General features: G+C 27.9%; 1 long non-coding RNA gene across 2 annotated transcripts; it reads left to right on the forward strand.

Moving 5' to 3' along the window:
• Window positions 1-4,405: 4,405 nt before the first annotated feature.
• On the forward strand, window positions 4,406-14,086 carry LOC108450784 (uncharacterized). Of its 2 annotated transcripts, XR_008271804.1 has the most exons (3): window positions 4,406-4,743; window positions 13,587-13,699; window positions 13,840-14,086. It is a non-coding gene; the product is annotated as an uncharacterized LOC108450784 (long non-coding RNA). The 2 variants fall into 2 exon arrangements; XR_001866272.2 differs by having other exon boundaries at window positions 13,587-14,086.
• The last annotated feature ends 6,441 nt before the right edge of the window (window positions 14,087-20,527 follow it).

Below are 20,527 nucleotides of genomic sequence, written 5' to 3' on the forward strand. Positions count from 1 at the left end.
AAATTAATTATTCACTAAAATCCAATAAAGGTACATTCATAGGGGTGACTTAATGATGTTATCATGTCATCATGAGTGAGGCCAATTGAAACTGAAAAAAGTCCACTCTAAAAACAACCATAAAAATCCAAACAAAAGAATTTGAAAAAAGCATCTGCTTCTTCGAATTTAGATTTTTAATTCTTCAAAAAATTTAAAGTTAGATATTCGATTTAGGTTGAATTGGATATCGATAAAAATAGTTTGAGCTCAACTCGATACTTAATTGAACTACTCAAGTTTGAGCTAGATTAAACTAATTAGTATTAAAGTTCTTTCTATATAATATGAGTAAAAATATATTAAAATTAAAAACTTAATTAAGCTCACAAGCTATTCGATTTAAGTATTATGGTACTCGAATATTGTTTGATAACTATCTAATCAAATTCAAATAGCTTTCGAGTATCACTGTTTCATTTACACCCCTGCATTTATGTATATATGCATGTATCCAGGTAACAATAAGGTTGATTCAAGTAGCGTTTTACGGTACCTAATGCCAAAGATATAAGAAAGGGTTAAAATATACTATAAGTCTTTGTACTTTTCATAAATTTAAAATTTAGTCAATGTACTTTTCTTGCTAGGAAATTAGTCCCTCTATTTTTTATATTTCAAAATTCAGGTACAGCTGTTAACATTGTTAAGATTATTTTGTTAAATTCAAGTTCATTACAACGCTATTTTTTAGCTATATTGCTATTAAGTGAGTAAATTTTTTTTTTTATTTTAAAATGTCACACCAACAGATTTAACCCCTCAAAAAATCAACAGTGTTAATAATTAGACTTGAATTTTAAAATTTAAAAAGTAGATGAACTAAATCCCTATAAATAAAAATACATGAACTAAATTTCAAAGTTTTGAAAAATATAAAGACCTATAGTATGTTTTAACCTATAAAAAACTACGTCAAATTTTCTCGTATCTTACAAGTATATGTGTGTATGTATAAATGTATGTATGCATGTATGCAAGTAATGAGTAACATGAACTTTGAGTGGCGATGGAAATTTATGTCCTTCAAAGAAGGGACACATATATGTCCTTCATTGCACACTCTCTTCCCCTTGATAGAAACAAACCAAAGATCCAACTAAAAACCCTTCCTTTTTTCCCTTTCCCACTATATGTAAATGTGACACCAAATTCCATATCCAAAACAAATTTATAAAATTCTGCTACGATGCGTACGTAAAAGAAATTAAATATAGATTTGCGAGACACAATTTTACCAACAAAGTGGTGGGGCATCAATAGCACCATGGAAAAATAAAGCCTGCACATAGCATGTGGTCGATTCATGCTTCTTTAGTGTGGACAAGATCTAGCACCATACACCATGATCTTCGGAGACCAATTGAGACCCTTCATAGCTTATTCAATTGCCCTATCATCCAATGGTTCATATTTCTTCCAAAGAAAATTACCAATTGTAGTAGTTCTAGTTCATCCATATATATACACAAATGATAAAAATAAAAAAAAAATAAAAAGAAGAAGAAGCAATACCAATTGTTTCAGAATTCGACAGCTTTTCCCAATTTATCTTGATTTAAGAGCTTTGTTTCTCTATTTTGTTTTTTGCTTTTCTTCTATAATTTTTTTTTCAAAGTATGACATGGCACAATTTAAACGTTTTGTAACAAATAAACGATGATAATTTATCTTTCACTTCGTAGTTTAGAAGCAACAAGAAATGATAAGGCTTGGGAAAAAGCATCAAACTGACAATAAATAAAAGGTTAAAATTTTGACATGGTTCATGCATATTGCCCTTAGTCCACATACGAAGAAACTGTCCTATAGATTTCATAAACTTTGGTGAAAACTACATGATGATAAATAATTGTGGGTGAAATTATAATTTTATGTGATTTAGAAGATGAGATCAAGCGAGATCAGAAATTTTATTTAAAAATATCGAGATAAAATTATAAATTTTTCATTTATTCAAAAAAAATTTTAAAAAATCAGTTCTAATAATAAAATATTTTTTTCGAACAACCTCTTCTTGACACAATATCTGAATTATCTGTAGCCCTCTCCAATTTATAAATAGGAAGACAATATACTTCAATATGCTTAAATACACATACCAATCAATTAAAACTCAATCAACCAAGTAATAAAATAATAAAAAGCAAAATCTTTTCTGAAAAAATAATGAAAAGAATCAAAGGCAGACCTATTAAATTACTCAATGTATCTGCCGAAAGAACCCTAAATATAATAATGTATCTTTGACGTAATCATATGGTCTAACTAAATTTATTATTGCTTTGATATTAATAATAATAAAAATACAGTCAAAATTGTGGTTTTAGTCTGTCTAGTATGCTTATATTTAAGATTTAATCATTATATTTTAAATTTATCCTATTTTTATAATATTATTAGGTATTTGAAATAGTTATTAACTTTTTCTTCAAAATTCCTTTCCAAATTGTGATGTTGACATGGATTTTTTTGGTGTTGGAATAGTTAACGGTATTAACTATTTGAGATAACTGATAACAATGGGTAAAGGTAAAAAAATATTTTAGCGGGTGAAACTAAATTACAAATTATTGGGGACCAAAAGATAAATTTACTATTGTACTAATTTATAATTTTATAATTGTTCAAGAGACATAAAAAAAATATTATTTAGTTTGTTTGGAGAGCCAACGTCACTAAATGCGCCCCCGTTAGATTCACCTTTACTAATAACGTTATAAATATAGAGGATCAAATAATGCTAAATTAAAACACAGAGATTAAATAAAAATTTAAGTATAATTGAAGGATCAAAACTACAATTTAACCTAAAATCATCGTAAAACTTGAGTAAAAGTAAATTAATAAATTGATAATCGTATGATATAAAATAGAGGTGCTCATGGGCCGGAACAGGTCAAGTTTGAACCAGGCGTAAACGTGATATTAACATATTTTATGTTTACCCAAGCTGTCCATATTTGCAAAAGACTAACCCAAGTTCATTTCAGGCTCGTCCATATTAGTTTTATTTTTTTAAAAATATTTTATTATTTTATTTTAATATTTAATATTTTTATTAAAAATTTTTATATAGGCATCTTAACATTATTTTAATGTTTACATTAGAGTAGTATTATATATTTAGTATAGATTTATTTTTTAATGTGTTCTAAATTACATAATATATAAAAATAACATAATATAGAATATTATAAACTTAAACACTTGTTGAGTCTGGGACTTAAATGTTTAAGCTCGAGCCCAGCCCATTTTTTAAATAGGCCTATGCCCTTTGCCTATACCTTTTGCCTATGCCCTTTTTTAAGCCTAATATTTTATCTAAACCTTCCCAAATTTCGGCCAAACCTTCAGATTTGGATGGATAACTCAATCTTTGAACAAGTCTATATACAAATAAATAAATATTATAAAAAAAATTGAGAATGTATTCCCTTGAAAAATAAGTAATATAAAAGAGTTTGGTGTAAGGGATTGGATGGACCACAAAGCTTCATATTAAAATAAGCAAACAACAAAATGAGAAATTATTAATAATGGCCACCCAACTTGTTGGGAATTTCTAAGAAGGGATAGCTTGACCCACTACTAGTAAAAACCTTTTCCATATGTTTGGTTGGTTAATTTCATAATGGGGTCTACATTTTCAATTTTTTTTAAAAAAATTGTACATTTTTTTACAAATCTCAACAACAACAAAAAAGTTACAAATCAATTTTTTTTATAAAATTAACTCTTCAATTTTCACAATAAAAATTCAAAAAAAAAATTATAGTGTTTAAAAGGTTAGAAAACCAAATTTCTCAATTTTATCATTTTTATCAGTTCAGTTAGATCAAGATTGTCAGAACTAGAACAGTGGTCAAATTGATCTATTTATTAGTTCTCGGTCTGATGAATCTGTTCAGTTCAATTAAAAAAATTATAACAATTAAAATAGAAAAAATCAATTCAATGGATGATTGAACTGGTCAAACCCTTTATTTCAAACCAGTTATTGATCCAGTTGACAGTTCAATTTTAAAAACAAGGGTCTCTATTGATATTTCACACTTAATAATAGTAAAAAAAAAATTGTTGTCCTAAAAATTTATATTTATTCTTTTTATCCCAACTTTCATTTAAAACTTTTAATTTAGCCCCTACTTTGTACTTAATTCATATATAATCACTAAATTAAATCCAGTCCGATTTTATTTCATAATCATTTCATACAATTTTACCATTATTTTTCTCATCTCATTACCATGAATTTTTTATAAATATTTTAAAAAATAATAATAATTTTGAGCAGTTGGCTATCTGTTTTTATATTGGAGAGAGGTCTCCTCTAAAAACCCACTTTTCCTCTATAAAAGAAAGAAACAAAACAAAGAAGAAAGCCCCCAAAAATAAAGAAAAGAAGAAGAAAGGGTCTCTCTGGTTTAAACACTGCCAAGTACTTGAGAAGGCATCCAAAGGGATCGCATTGATCCTTTATTTTTTTTCAACCCTTTATTTTTTTTTCTTTTCAATTCCCCCCTCCCCCAAAACAAATTCACAATTTTGGATCATGCTATCCCTTTGGATTCCTCCTTTGGTAGCTTCAAACATATACACATATATATATATACATATATATGATAGCTTCTTGCCTTGAAACCAGTGGATTCGTAGAAGAAAATGGCTTCCCAATGACTTCAAACATCCTCTTCGCATCATGTAAGTGAATCATAGTCCATCTTTCATACACACATATATACATATACATACATAGTTTGATTTTTTGTGTTCAAGGAAATCAAAAGCTGATCTCTGTTGGGTTTTCTTTTAGTGTTTTAAAACTCTTTAATTTGCATGAGTTTTCTCTTAGGTTTTTGGGTAGGGTTTTTTTTCACCATGGTAGCCAAGTAGTTAAAAGCTTAATTTTTTAAAAAGCTTTTTTATACCCAAATTTATAAATTAAAAGATAATATACACTTAAACGTTTTCTCACATTTACAATTATATAATATTTACTTTCACTCGTAACTTTAAATTCCAAAATTTTTCAAAATCAAACATATATTATTAGATTTGATTTCATGAACTATAGATAGCTCGCCACAGATATGGGAGATCATATATAAAATTATTTGCTTTGTTTTATAAATATATACATACATATATATATTAATTAATAGTATTTTTAGCAACAAGAAGTTAATTATTTCTTGATTATATTAATGGAGGATCTTAATTCTGAGTTTATTTTATAGAACTAAAAGAAAGAAAAAAACCCAAAATATCTTATGTTTTTAATTCATTAAATCATGTAATTTGAAGAAGCAAATGTGTTCTTTTTAGAGGTAAAAATATTTTTTTCAATTATTATATGTAATTTCTTGGAATATACATCATGGTCCCTGTCTATGAATCAATCATCATTGATAAATAACCAAGTGGAAGCTAGCTATTCATACCCATTATGAATAAAACAGTGACTATAATTTTTTTAAAAAATCTTACCCTATTTTTGGAAAATTCTTATTTTTCTTATCATTACATTTGATTTAACCTTTTGAAAAGTAACTTTATAAATGATTTAAACATAATAAATTATGATTTTTTTCATTTTTTGGGTGTTTATTCCTAAGTTTAATATGACAAAAATTGATTTTATTAAAATGAATTATATGGATGAATTTATTAACAAAACCCTAAATCATATGCTTAAATGACTTTAATTAGAATCCAAGGCAGTGAAAGATTGGTATATATTTAAGGATTTCAATTTCTTGTAAAAAAAATTTCCCACATTTGGGGCTCACATTGAGTGTCCCAAAGGCAAAGGAATCACCCACATGTGATGACAGACCATTAATAAAATTTTATATAATTTTACTTAGACATGTTATTTCTTATATTTATATATATATATATATATATATTTTATCATAATTATGTATAATTTATTTCATATTTACATAACTTTTCATAAATTTATAATTTTATTATGTAAGTTTTAATTTTTTTAATGTTATATGTATGAATCTCTGATTCTTCTTTCTCCTTTTAATTTTCTTGATCCCTCTAAACCACATGACCCCAACATTCTAATATTTTTAATCTTAATTATTTACATATAAATATATATATCCCTTTTGTCACATGGCCACCAACAATACAAACTACCCATTTAATTTGCTTAATTACTCACCATTGTATACATGTGTATGCATTAATATCCCAATTTTTATTCGTTCCACATATAAAAGATTACGATTGTTTTACGTAAAGTTTTAGATTCGAGTCTTATAAATAAAGAAAGTAATTTCATTTAAAAGTTTAAATATAACATTGTTAGGTGTAGTAAAAGATATATTAAGAGAACTCAAGTTTAAATTTTGAATATAACATTGTTGGAGTGGTAGTCATGAACCTCAAAATAATTAATTTTTATTGATAGTAAAGGTAAAAATACCATAAAGGTCCTTGTACTATGAGTCGATTATATTTTGCCCCATCTACTAAAAAATAGATAAATTAATCTTTATATATTAGTAAATAGTCACTTCTATAAAAAACTAGTTTTTTTATATCAGTTGAGGCATACAAGACACACTACATTTAATTGTAAGATTATTTCGTCAATCACGCTAATTTTTAATAATACAAATTTACTTTTTAACCTAACATATAGAAATTAATTTATCGATTGTAAATCAACATAAAAAACCACCATTATTTTATAAGGGAACATTTCCAATAAATGAAAAAAAACAACAAGTTGATCATCCCCAAAGACAAAGCAACAAACATTAACCCTTGAAAATGGGGATTTTTTACCCTACATGTTTAAGACAATTGCAATATGATTTTATAGTACTTGTAAGCTATTGAGATTGCAATCAGATCTAAATATTAGAGAGGCATTAATTGCTTTGAATATTCCTTTTTATATTTTATTACAATAATTTACTAAACCAACTAGTAATTTTATGTAGTTTTTAATTTATGGTTCATTGTATTTATCTATGCTCAAGTAATTTGTACTCAATCTTTCATAAAATAATAATATTTTCAATTTCTTTACTTTCTTTGTAGTAATTTTAGGTTCAGAGACAAATGTATTGTGTCACACATCTTGTGAGAAATTTTGTCTATTTGGAAACCTTTTATGTTATTTTTTAAGTTTTTATATTCAAAATTATAGAGATGGGTAATAGAGCAAAACAAGATGATTTTTTTTCACCTCGACTTTGACTCGATTTTTATATATATATTCCCAAACCCATCTCATCTTGAACCTCAATAGTAGATTTGGCATTAAATTGTAGAGGGGTCTAACTAATTTTTTTTTTTTAATTTTGAGGGATTTAATGAGAATTTCACCCTCATATCAAATAATTTTTTTTAAAAGAAAAAGAGTTGAATTCTTTAATGAAATGAAATAAAATTGAAAATGGTGAGTAAGATATGGAGCCTGCTAGGTTTCAGAAGTGGAGAATTTTGGGGGACATTAGAGTGTACAATTTGTCCTTTGAATGTGAAATATGTAGTTAAAATGTCTCCTCCTTGGACTCCACAAATTGTATCAAGGACACATAAACTTCCAAAATAAAACTATAGATTTTATTTAACAAAATATTTTTAATAAAATATTATTTTTCAAACTAAATATAAAAACCCAAATTTCTTCTATTTCACCCTTTAATTATATAATGTATAAAATTTAAACATTTAATAATTTAATATAAAATTTTAATTTAAACTTCAAATTTTGTAATTTTATCTAAATCCTTAAATAAAATTCCTCGCTATATTATTCTTATGAAATGAGATTTAAACTTAAAATGTCAAAATTACTACACAATAATAATTAAAGGAAATAAATAAATAAATAAAACTTCATGGTTTCTTATTTATCTCCTCAACTTGAAATGGAACAATAACTGCAAAATTGTCCTATGCATCATTTATGACTGGTTTTACAAGCTTTGTCTTTGGTCTGAAATTAAAAACAGCCCCCCACACACATTGCATCATTGTGTCTCCAAGGTTTATGAGAACCCAAAATTTTATTGATTCTTCATATATTTGCACTATGGATAGCTCATTTAGGCTTAGCTTTATTGCTTCTTATTCTATTAAAATATATCATAAGTACATATATATTTTGAAAATTTAGAATATAATCTTTATAATTTTATTTTCAAGAATTTATAAGAATTTAAAATTTCAATTTCCTAAAAATACATGGATTAAATTTTAAATTTTAAAATATAAAAATTTACGACATATTTCAGCCAGACAGAAACATAACTAGTTTCATTCAATAAATATTGAGAATTCCAATCCGATACAACTTTGTAATCTTACTTATGTGGAGCTTTATTTAGGAAATGAATTCATTAAAGAATTTGTTATATACAATCACTTAGTTTAATTTAATCACCGTAAATAGAGAAAAAGAGGAAGAGCTTGCCTTGCTTCGTGACCACCATGCTTAGACTATGTCTTTCTATGACTCTCAATACTTTTATGTGAATCATCACTCTTATCACTAACAGATCTACTAAAAATCGGTGAAAAATATATATTCTATCTATAATTTATGTCAAAACTATATGTATATTGTCTTGTATATTTGAAGAATTATATTTTTATAAAAGAAATACAGTTGAATATGCATAAAATATATAATTATTGAGTACTTAGATTTTAAAGAAAAATGAAGGGTTTCTCTACTGTTATGAAGAAATGTCAACCTGGGAAACTGGCCATGACCATGGGCTGCTAAATTAAGTGCTTTCTATAGATATTTGTCTAACAAGTTCCCATGTAGGTTTCATCACACTCGAGTTGGGTCTATGTGCGGTGTCAATACTATAAATAATTTTAAAATTCGATTCGATTCAAAATATAAATTTTAAATTTTGTATAATCTTGTTCATAACTATAAATTGTTAACTCCAACTTATTTAATATGTTTATTTTTTAAAATATAAATATTTTTATTTAATTCTAATAATAAATAACCTATTTTTTTTAATATTAACATTATAATATCATATATTTTACACTATATAAGTTACAAAATAATATATTATAAACTTTAAAAAATTAGGTTGGATCGAAATCAGCTTTGAATATTAAAATTTAAATCCAACTCATATTTTAAATTAATTATTTTTGTCTAAACTCATTTTTAACTTTATTTATATAAATCTTTCTAAAAAATTTAAAAATTCTTGGAATTTGAACAAATAACTCAATACTTAAACAAATATTTCAATACAAAAATCTTACGTTACTTTTCTAACTTTAGAGATTATAATAAAGGTAGTAGTTGCTTAGTTAGGGGTTGGTAGTCCCGACCCTTCTTAAAATGAAAAATTTTTATTTAGACTTTTTAAAATTTTAAATTAGTAAAAGTAAAATTATATTTTGACCCTTAAATATATTTTGGATCTTTGTACTCTTCACAAATTTAGAATTTAGTCTTATTTTTCAAGTTTTTCAATTCAAGTCCAATTATTAAAATTGTTAAATTTATTGGTGTGACATTGTGAAACAACCAAAAAAAAAAATCTACTTGGTAGTAATCTAACTAAAGAGATGACATTATAATGAATTTAGATTTAACACAATAATCTTAACTGTTTAACAATAAGACAAAATTTTGAAATCTAGAAATTAAAAAATTAAATTTTTAAAATAAAAATATAATAATTAAATTTCAAATTTACGAATAATACAGAAACTTATGAGATATCATAATTAGGGTGTTACAATAATTTCCACATAGAGCATTGAATGTATCTGCAACTCCAACTAAAACACCATTTTCATTAAATGTTTTCTTTGAAGTGTTGAAGCTGCTATGGCAACAGTAGACATGATTAAAACATAAACTTGACATTCACAATACTAACAAAAACAACACACACATATATATAGCATTTTTAAAAGGATTTGGAATGGCTGGCAATGCCAGAGTGGAAGAGAATCAGCCCAAGGAAGCTGAGTTGGCAACACTATACTCTATTTTGGTTATCAATTTGATCCTTATACTTCGATTTGTATAATTTATTATTCTGTTTGTATATTATTCGTTAAAAAATTAAATCAACCAATGATACGTTGTCATGTGTCGATGAAAGTAAAAAATTTTAAAATTTTTAAAAATCATTAGAAATTCAAAAATCATAAAGAATTTAGGAAAAATCCCAAAAATCTTAAAACTTTAAAAATTATTTATAAAATTAAAATCATAATATATTTTTCAAAATTATAAAAAATTATAAGTATGGAAAACTTAAAAAAACTTAAAATTTAAAAATCATTTGTTTGGAATTCTAGATATTTTAAGAAAATATTAAATTTTATGTTTTTTAAGGGTTTTTTGGATTTTTGTGAAATTTTATATTTTAATGAATTTGTTTTAGTAAAAATATCATAAATTTCTTTACAATGTGGCTTAGTGGGATAGATGTCTATGTGTAAAATTATAATGTATGAAATTAAAATGTCAAAAAACCCATAAATTAGCAATTCAATTACACATTTTAAATAATTCTCAAAATGCTTGAAAAAACCTTAAAATTCTTTTATTGAGTGATCTCTAACCCCTTCTTAAAGAAGGCTTAAGGGGTAAAAAAGTCTCTGAACTTTTTATAAAAAAAATCAATTAAGTCCCTCGACAAAAAAATACACTCAATTAGGCCATCGAACTTTAAAATTGCATCAATTAAACCTTTTGACCGACGAAATTCGTTGTTGACAGTTAGTTCCATTAAATTTTGATGATGTGGCAGTTAACAGTTACCAAATCATCCATTTTCTTCAACATCATTAAGTTTACACATCATCTGCCACTTGGAAGAAAATGCATGATTTGGTAATTGTTAACTGCCACATCATCAACATTTAATGGAACTAATGAGAGGTTCCGTCAAAGGGCTTAATTGATACAATTTTTAATTTCAAAGGTTTAATTGGATTTGCTTTTCATGGAAAAGCTTAATTAAATTTTTTTGAAAAGTTGAAGAAATTTTTTACCCTTTGTGATTCTTTTAATGAATTTTTATTAAAAACTCAAAATCCTTTAAAATATAAAAAAATTCATTAAAAGTGGAAAAACATTCCTAAAGTTCCCAAAAAAAAATCATATAATTATTTAAAATTTTCATAAAATTTTAATATTTTCTAAAAAAACCTAGAATTTCAAATAAAAGGTAAATAACCATAACAGATGCCTTGGATGGACATCAAGTGGTTGATATTATCCCCAGGACCGAACTTCTTGTTTCAGAGGGTGAATCTATCAAACTCGATCAACCATTAACAATTAATCCTAATGTGGGTGGATTTGGTCAGGATGCGAAATAGTACTTCAAGACCCACTACGCGTCCAAGGTCTTTTGTTATTCTTATTTTAAAATTTGTTGAAAATTTTAACTTTTTAGTTTTGCATACTTATAGTTTTAAATATATATTTTTATAATTTCCAAAAATGGATTATAATTTTAAATTTTAATATTTTCCAAGTTAACGTTTTTGGAGTTTTTATGATTTTTTAGATTTTTAATGATTTTCTAAAAAATCTGCTTTTTCTTAAATTTTTACTTTCATTGACTTGTGATGGTGCATCATTGGTGAAATTAACTTTTTTTTAATGGAAAATATATAGATGTGTAATAGAATGTACAAAATGAAAGTATAAGAGCTAAACCGATAATTAAAATAAAGTATAGGGATCAAGTTGATAGTGAAAATAGTATATGTATTAAAGTGATAATTTAGTTACCATTAATATTTTGGTTTAAAAAATTATTTGACTCTTTTTAAATATATCAAATTTAATTTAAAAATAATAATTTAATTTCAAATTAACAAATGATGCAAATATTAAAATTAAAATTTATAGTTATTAAATGTATATATTAAAATGACCCTAATTACCCAATAAAAATTAGATGAACCCTTAATTGAATGAACATCTCACTTTTTAATATCAATACAACTTGCAAAATACTATGGTTAACACAACAAATTTTGAATGAAAAAAATAGCTTAGATTCAACTAAACAACCCTTAATTTATAGAACTTGAAATCTATTTCATAATAATAAAAAAAAACAAGATTTTAGTCGTTCAAAGCAGTTTCCCTGAGCCAAAAATGGAACCTTTTTGCCAACTGCCATGCCTTGAATATTGAAACCCCTTTGTATTCGGACCCCCAATATAAATCACCCTTTCACCGTCCCTTTCCCAAAAGAACAAAGAATCAAAATTCCAAGAAACAAAAGTAAACAAAAATGGCTACTTTTTCCATTCATAGCTACCCTTTCTCTTTTAATCTTCAAATCTTAATCTTTCTATTCTTTACAGCAAAACCCATTTCCTCTTTTGCCCTTCAAAACAACCCCCATTTTGATCCCTACATTTCCCTCTTTGGGGATGCCAGGGTCGAAAATAGAAGCTCCAATGTCATTCTCACGCGCCCTCACGCGCCGAGTTCTGGTCTTTTATTGCTGGACAAGCCCTTCAAGTTTGTAGGTGAACCGGTGTCGTTTTCAACTGAGTTTACCTTCTCTTTATCACCTGGTAATGCTGATGGTTTAGCTTTAGTTTTTGTTCCTAATGGATTTCAAACAAGGTTTACAAGTCAAGGATCATTTGGTCTTTTTGGTGAAAACATGTATTTGGGTATTGAATTTGATACTAAAAAAGATGATAAAGTTGGTGACTTCAATGCGAATCATATAGGAATTGACATTAATAGCCTTGAATCTATTAAAGTTAGTAACTTCTCATCATCATCAATGGTGTTAAACAATGGTGAACCATTGAAATCTTGGGTTGATTATGATTCAAGTTCTAAGCTTTTACAAGTTAGGTTAAGTACATTTGATTCAAAAAGGCCTTTTAGTCCAATTCTAACATACTCTATTGATTTGTTAGAAATGTGGGGTACTAAAGATGTTTTTGTTGGTATAATATCAACATCTATTAATGGATCTTCTTTCAGCAATGTTTATTCATGGAGGTTTAGGGTTAGACCTGTTTTGAATTCGATGCATTCATTGCCTGCAAATCCACATAAGGATAGTGATGGGTTTAGAACAGGGAAGAACAAGTTTTGTGCATTGACATTCTTGGCAGGGTTGATTTTTGGTACTGGATGTGGAGCTTTGTTCGCGTTCGTGGTGTTGTTTATGTGGGCGATTTTGGTTAGTAGGCATTCGGTGTTCCCGGTTGAATGTCAAGTAAGTCCCGAAGAGTTTAGATACGAGATGGTCGATGTGGTTGTAGAGAAAGACAATCAATTCGATAAGAATTAGCGTACAGAACTTTCCTAAAACTTATGTATTTTTCATTGCTGTGCATTTGTTTTATAAGTATAGCTTGCAATGCAATTTTATTCATTGCTTCTTTTTTTTTTTTTTTCTGTAAAACATTATGAACATTATATGAAAGACTTTTTCATTACATATATAATCCTTTGTGTTGCTTGGGTCCTAGTCATTCTTCTTTTGCTTTGATTCGAGTTGAATCTTTATATGTTTCTTCGATATCAGAGATAATGCAGAGCCTTGTGTGTGTTCGTGATGCTGTTTTTATATGAGGCAATTCTAGTTAGTAGGTATATGGTATTCCCGGTCGACTGTCGAGCAAGTCCTGCAGATTTCAGGTACGAGAAAGGCAATGTATGTTGTTGTTGTTGTGCATTTGTTTTGTATGTATAGCCTGCGATGCAATCTTTATATGGTTCTTCGGATTGAAGATAATCTATGCAGAGCCTTGTTTGTGTTTGTGATGCTGTTTATGTAGGGCAATTCTAGTTAGTAGGCCACAGTGTTCACGGTCGAGTGTCGAACAAGTCCCAAAGATTTCAGGTTCGAGAAAGGCAATGTATTTTGTCGTTGCGCATTTGTTTTCTATGTATAGCCTGCAATGCAATCTTTATATGGTTCTTTGGATTGAGGATAATCTATTCCGAGCCTTGTTCGTGTTTGTGATACATATACTTATATCTAATACTCATACTCGAGTCTCAGTGACTTCGTTAAGAATTTTATATGGTTAATGGTATCATTTTCACTTGCATTTCTTGTTGCCTTTAGCATTTGTTTGCTTTGCTTCATTGGGTTTCAAGCAAACTCTATTCTTTACCCTTTACTAACCTGAAAGCTTGCTTCATTTTCATGGAGAAGAGATTCCATTGTAGAGAAGCAACGATCAAGTTTTTCTCTTTGTTTATTATTTATTCTTTAGGTTAAATTTTAGTATTAATCTCTGTATTTTGCGTAAGTTGTGATTTAATTCATGTATTTCAAGGGTGAAACTAGAAAAAAGAATTTAAGGGTGAAATTAAATTGTATATTTTACGAGAGCTAAAATGTAAATTTACCATTTTAATAGTTTATATTTCTTTAATTTTATCATTCGGAGGGTCAAACTACAATTTTATCATAAACCAACTTAAAAATATCATAAATTTTAAAGGACTAAAATGCCCCCAAGCATCGCCCTTGTGTAGTTTAATTTCGTCATTTTTAGTCTAATTTTTTTTTTTAAAATTTTCAATTTTGACTGTAGTTAAAATTTGTTCTTTTCAGAATATGACTTAAAAATATTATCACATATGTAATGTATACCAGTTTGTTATTTTAACATATTATTTTTGCAATATCGGTTTATTGATTTAGAGATTATTTTTGTGTTAATATTGAAATTTTGAAATTAAAAAGTATTAGAAACTAAGAATGATCTAATCGGACAACATGTATTAAATTTATAAGTTCACAAGTAGCATAGGACTAACGGTAGGATTTAACCAAATAGATTTAATTGCTACATCTGAATTAAAATTAAAATTTTAAAATTCAAAAATTAAAATTTTAAAATTCAAAAAATTTAAATACTAAAATCAAGTAAATAGTTCAAATTCAAAATTAATAGCAAATTTTGATCTAATTTTTAAATATATTTTAATGAAATTAAAAGGGTTTGTCAAAATCTAGAGCCAAAACTCACTTTGATTGGGAAGTAGAGCCTCATCCCGTTTTAGCCCATTTCAACTACATCTCTTCATTATTGGGCCATGGCCCATTATATTCTCTATCCAAATTTAACCCAAATCAAGTTGTCAGTCCAACCACAACATTACACTTTATCAACGAGGAAAGGAAAAAATAATAGAAAATTCATAAATAAATATTAATTTTTTATTCAAACATAATTGAAATTAATTATATTTTATTTTTAAAATCTTTGCTATTTCTTTTGATTTTACTTGTATATGGGTTGTTTCTTAACTATACATCAAATATTATTTCTATTATGTTAATTAAATTTAAAAGCGAGTATAAATATGAGTGTACATTCGAACCCCGTGTGTTGACTTCATAGTTAAGGTGTTCATCGTCTCAGGAGACTCATGCTAATCTCATTACTGTTAGAGCTTTGCTCTCCTCTTGTAATTCACTAAAAACATACTAAAAAAATCAAAATAAATAAGTTGAAGGGTGTGCGTCTCACTTTTTTATTAATTGATATTGTTCTTCAAGTAAGCTAAGCTAACATATGAAAAAAAATTAAGGAGCAATCTTGATATTGAGATATAGTTCAGGGGCCAATTTACAAATAAATATATAATAAATTAGGATTTTAAATGTTTAAAGATAATTTAAAATATAAAAAGAGTTAATTGACATCATGAAACTATGATCCTCGTTTTATATTGGCTCTCAAACTTGAAAACATTCTAATTACATCCCAAACCATCAATATTATATCAATCAAGATCTTACATTACTGAAATTGTTAATTTAACTGTTAAATGACACGTCAAATCTTATGTGGCATTATTTAAAATGAATATCGTAATGAATATCGTAAAAAATGAATGTTGTAAAAACCTTTTTCATTTTTAGTTTTACTTTATTTTTAGATTTTATTTTCAAAAGTTACGCACCAATGTTTTAGTTTTTTTAAAAACCTATAACACCCTTACTCTCGTATCCGTCACCAAAATAGAGTGCAAAGTATTACCAAGCAGTACAAAACACTTACAGATAACTTAAATCATTTATCATTCAAATACCGAGATTGATTATAAAAGTTCCTTTAACGAATCCTCGAGGTCCAAATCATGCATTAGGTTAGGGTCGGGACTAAATCGGAGTTGTATGAAAATTTTCACAAAATCCCAAAATTTTTCTCATTTACAAGGGTCACACGCCCGTGTGGTGTAGCCGTGTGGCTCACATGGCCATGTCTCTGGGGCGTGTAACTCTTTGACTTGCATCTATGAAGAAACTCGGGTCACACGGCCTTAGTACATGCCCGTGTCGCCAGGCCGTGTGTCACACACAGTTATGACACACGCTCGTGTGTCTACCCGTGTGGACAAAAATTAGGCTATTTTCCAGCCATATTTCTTACTCATTTGATCCTTTATCTTCACTCACATTTAATACATACAAAAACCAATTTAGGATATTCAACCGAGCCTTACACTTAATGTAACAACCAAATTTTTCAGGTGTCGGAAACAGTGATTCGAGATCACAAAATCCAACAAGTAAGTTTAGAAATTTTAATAAATAATAATTATGGGCCAAGCGCGAATTTAAAAGAATTTTTGAATTAGTGAATTTTATAATTTTAAAAGAATTAATCAGGTAAATTAGGTTGAAAACGAGGTATCGAGACCTCAAATTCATAAACCGAGCCATAAATATTTTTAGAAATATTTATGGAGTGTTAGTAAGTCAGTATTAAAGTTTCGCCAAAAAATTTTAAGGTTTCGGTAGTCAATTAGGTAAAAAGGACTAAATTGAATTAAGTGTAAAATTATGAAATGTGATTAAATAGCTCTAGTAATAATTAAAGGAGGACTAAATAGGCAATTAAACACCTATTATTGGGTTGGACGGCATGTGTGTGCAGGAAAAATAAAAATCAAGTGTGAACAAGGGGCAAAATTGGAAATTTCGCAAATTAAGCATATAAAACAACACAAAATTGAAAAATCTAGAGATATCATCATTCTTCTTCAGAAAAAACGCCATGGGAGGTCTGAAAGTTATTTTTTTTCATACTTTGACATATGTGAGTTCAATTCTTACCCTTTTCTTTGAGATTTTTATGTTTTGTGACTTTTACAATTAGGTCCAAGTGTTTAATTCATTAGTTTTTGATTTTATGGACAAAATTGAAAGCTACCATTGATAAGTGTTGGCTGTTTATGATGAACTAAAATGGATTTGAAGCTTTGATTTTGTTTTTTGATGATTTTATCAAGTAATTTGTGAAATCGTACTTATAAGAATGTTATATACATTAAGGATGTGGAATGGAGAGGAGGAGGAGGAAAATAAATATATGTGGAATACATGGAAACTATGGTATATGAAATATTGATATAATGAAATAAATGATATGTGTTTAGAAGAAAACAGAAAGAGAATAATATGTATCATGGCATGTATATATATATGACTAGTTTCAATGTGATGCTTGTTGGGTATGAAGTTGAATTGAAATGTTTCTGGCAAACATGTTATTCTGCGCATCTGAATCGTGATATTTTATAAAGATATGATCTAGCTTTAAATATGAATGCTTGATGATTAAGCTGAAGATATTTGGTAAGATGATAATCATGGTATAAATGTATAAGTGGTACTATAATAGACAAGGTAAAATGAGTATGAGAGACACATGTATGATGACATACAAATGCTATGTTTGTAATTTAATTGAGAATGTTTAATCATTAAATGAATACCATGTTATATGCTTTTGATTTTGTATAAGTGTGTAAGAGATTAAGGTTGACCAAAGCTTGAAAAATAGCCTAGGTATTGACCACACAGGCAGAGACACGGCCATGTGTCTCAGCCGTGTATGGAACACGACTTTAGGACACTGGCGTGCGATGTGGCCATGTGCCCCTAAATTGATGATGACATCATAAACAGAGAGCTCCACAAACAAGGGACATGGGCGTGTCCCAAGCCACACGGGCGTGTGGGTACTGTTCTCAAGTAAATTTTTAAAAAAATTAAGCGAAAAATTTTATGAGAAATCAATTGAGTTCCGACTTGATTTTAATGTTCATGTTGGGCTTCGAGGGCCCAAATAAAGGTCGTTATATATATATATATATATGATCTCAGAAAGTGAATAGTAAATGATTCGATTAATCTGAAAATGTTCAGTAAACTCCGGTAATACCTCGTACCCTATTCCGGCAATGGATACTAGTAGGGGGTGTTACACTTAATGCCATTTGTTAGTTGTACACTTCATGTAAATAACAAGAAACGTATATGGGCTTAATTCCCATTAAATTTCTCTTGTACTTATACTTTTTCACATTATATATTCGTATAACATATAACAATCATACCTCTGTATTTCATATACAGTTTCATAACAATTTGTCTTGGTTTCAAACTACTTCATATTTGAGTTTTACTCATCAACTCATTTGAAACATCATCTTTACACGTAGAGTGCGCCTGAGGTGCACAATTCTATAATTATAAATGAACACATTTATCAAACATAATTCATGTTTTTATATATATAATAGTTTCATATTTCCATGTATCAATTACCATCACTTCCTCCTATTTCAGACAAATACGTGTAACAATTCATAAACATGCAATTCACTAACTCTTCCTGTTAATCACGATTTAAATTGACAAATCACTTGTTGAGCCCAATTTCAATGTTCACTAAAATCTATTATATAAATTTGGATGTACGTATTGATCAATAAATTCCGTGTATAGATATCATCATCTCATATTTCCACATACATTTACTTTCCACATTTACGAATTCAAATAATATATACAAGACATACCAATGTATTTCAAGTACGTTTTCATGATATTTCATTTTGAATTCAGATTATTTCATAATAGAACTTTTCTCATTAACTCATTTGGAATACCAATTCATACGGATAATACACTCAATGTGTAGAAATATATAATCACAAATGAACTCATTCATCAACCAAGTTTTATGTTAATGTCTCATCAACTCGTACTTCCTTATATCACATAACTCCATGTAATACTTGCCAAACTTTGTCAAATTAGTGAACATCTTACGGAATTGGTCTGCACCGGTATGCACTGAATTTCACTGATAATCACTGATGCCATTGCATAGATATGGTCTTTTCACTAGAATGCCATAGCTCAGCTATGGTCTTACCTCTTCACTATAATTATGCCATGGTGAAACCATGGACTTATCCGTCAATTCATCACTTTTTACTAAAATGCCATAGCCCAGCTATAGTCTTACATCTTATACACATATCACACCGATGCCATATCCCAGATATGGTCTTACACAAATGCACATATCACTCCGATGCCATATCCCAGATATGATCTTACACGGAAATCACTTGTCACTTGTAGCTGAAACAACCACTATTCACTGATCAGGTAGCTAGAGCTACCATTTTTAACTGATCAGGTAGCTGAAGCTATCACTTATCACTTTCACTTATCCTTGATCAGATAAGTGTAGCCGAAGCTATCACTTATCACTTGTTGCCATGGTCCAACCATGGTCTTTTCCGTCAATTCATCTTGTCACTGAACTGAAGTGCTCAATTTGATCATTTATTCAATTTTCATGCTTTTACATTATTCACAATTTTATCATCAATACATATGAAATAACAAATCATGAAATTCATAAAATTAACAAATGATCACTAAAATTTAGCCATATAAACTCACAAGTTTGATTTTTGTATTATAACGATAATCATAATTTCATAATAAATATTCCAAATAAAACATTATATCATTTCTAATTCAACACTTATCGATTATAATCGAGTATGTGATCAATTTATACACTAGTCATTCATATATTTTTCCTCCTCCTCCTCTCCATTCACATTCTTAGTATAAATAACACACTTGTAAGTAACATTATCCATAATTTTCACTATTTACTTATGTGAATATTCAAGCTATCCATCTGTGTCATAGTCACTAAATTATTTTTATCTCGAACTAAAAAACTCCAAATTAAGATCCGCTAATTTTTCCTGAAACTAGACTCACGTATCTTCTTACCACAAAATTTTTAGAATTTATTGTTTAACCAATAAGTACAGTTTATTCTTTAAAGTCACTCATGTTCTGCTGTCTAATAGTTCCAACCCTTCTTCACTAAAAATTAATTATCTCCTTGTACAGTATTCAAATGATGTTCTTGTTTATTTCTCTTGAAAATAGGCTCAATCAGGATTCTAAACATATAAATTTAAGCCCATGATTATTTTTCTCCAATTTTTCATGATTTTTCAAAGTCAAAACAGGGGAACCGGAATCATTCTGACCTTGTCTCACAAAATTTATTATATCTCATGATTTACAATTCCATTGCTTACATCGTTTCTTCTATAAGAAACTAGACTCAATAATATTTAATTTCATATTTTATTCATCCTCTAATTCAATTTCTA

Source organism: Gossypium arboreum, chromosome 10, assembly GCF_025698485.1.
Source record: "Gossypium arboreum isolate Shixiya-1 chromosome 10, ASM2569848v2, whole genome shotgun sequence".
NCBI classification, from domain to species: Eukaryota; Viridiplantae; Streptophyta; class Magnoliopsida; order Malvales; family Malvaceae; genus Gossypium; species Gossypium arboreum.